We start from the raw sequence: 1,543 nt of genomic DNA, 5'->3' as shown, positions 1-1,543 counted from the left end.
TGTTTATTTATTTATTTAAAGATTTTATTTATTTTTAGATAGAGGGGAAGGGTGGGAGAAAGAGAGGGAAACACCAATGTGTGGTTGCCTCTCATGCACCCCCTAGTGGGGACCCAGCCTGCAATCCAGGCATGTGCCCTTGATTTGGGAATTGAACCTGTGACCCTTTGGTTTGTAGGCTGGCGCTCAACCCACTGAGCCACACCAGCCAGAGCCAGGAGTACATTTTTATTTTATTTATTTATTTATTTATTTATTTATTTTAAAATATGGAACGCTTCATGAATTTGCATGTCATCCTTGCGCAGGGGCCATGCTCATCTTCTCTGTATCGTTCCAATTTTAGTACATGTGCTGCCGAAGCGAGCACAGGAGTACATTTTTAAACTAGACTCAGTAAGGATTTCACTTACAGTAATTGAAGAAATTGGCTTTCCTATTTTTAGAATAATGCATGCAAATAAAAATTTATTGCTATTAGTAAAAATTAAGTGATACTAGCTTATAAAATATGAAATAGGCAAAATATTCACTAATATAAAATGCAAATGAGTCAATTCCTTGTTATTTAGTAACATCAGGGAGGGATGAAAGAGCTAGCCTTCATTTTTTACCTGAAAAAAACACCAAAACTGAACAAAATATATCAATGAAAGCAATTTAGGTTTTGGCAGAATTGGTCTCCCTAGGTCAGCAAAAATAAGCAACATGGGGGTCTTGGTAACAATATAACTTCACTTCCTGATAATTACATGAAAATAGAAATTATCAATATAGTGCTCAACCCACAGATTTGTTATTTTGGGAAAAACAAGTTAGATTCTATTGTCATAGCTTATGCCAAAAAATATCTAGGTAGATCAAAGAGTTAAATGCATAAATATCAAGTTGTAAGTGGAAAGATGTGTACTTGCATACCTATCAGGTTCTACTCCTTAAACACAATTTCTCTCTAAATGGGAAATAACTTTCTAAGCTGAAAAGAAATGTTAGAAACTCAGGGAAAATAGCAGGAGATTTAAAAACATTAAAATGTTTAAAGTTTATATGAGACAATAAACAAATTAAAAGACAAACTAGAAGCTGGGGAAATTGTAACAAACATGATAAATGGTAAATATCCTTACCAAATAAAGCTCTCATATATATATAAGCAAGGAAATGACCAGAACAATGGGCAGAAAATGTTAGTGGACAATCTTTAAAAAAAGTAGCTCATCAACAGGCAGAAAATACATGTAACTTCAATTGTATGCAAATTCATATAATAACAAATACCACCTGCCCAATTCAAATAATGTACATTATTTAAAATTAATTATAATAAGAAATTCTGGTCAAGGCAAGATAAATTCTTGTTCACTGTGGTACATGTACATTTGTAAGATTTTTGGACCTAGTTCAGTAAAAATGCCAGTCATGTGAAAAGCAGAGCTACTATTTGACATAAGGGTACCGTTAGGCTGATTGTGTCCTTGTGATGTTTCACATGTTTTTTTTAAATTTGTTTTTTTTTAATTTTTTTTATTTGTTTATCTTTAGA

General features: G+C 32.6%; 1 non-coding gene across 1 annotated transcript; it reads right to left on the bottom strand.

Moving 5' to 3' along the window:
* Positions 1–263: 263 nt before the first annotated feature.
* LOC118992696 (U6 spliceosomal RNA) lies at positions 264–370 on the bottom strand. The gene has a single exon (XR_005067697.1). It is a non-coding gene; the product is annotated as a U6 spliceosomal RNA (small nuclear RNA).
* Between the last annotated feature and the right edge of the window lie 1,173 nt (positions 371–1,543).

Source organism: Sturnira hondurensis, unplaced genomic scaffold (assembly GCF_014824575.4).
Source record: "Sturnira hondurensis isolate 20B ecotype Veracruz unplaced genomic scaffold, ASM1482457v3 Scaffold0008196, whole genome shotgun sequence".
NCBI classification, from domain to species: Eukaryota; Metazoa; Chordata; class Mammalia; order Chiroptera; family Phyllostomidae; genus Sturnira; species Sturnira hondurensis.
The sequence above is the reverse complement of the archived record's forward strand: the minus strand, read 5'-3'. Positions and strand labels throughout refer to the sequence as shown.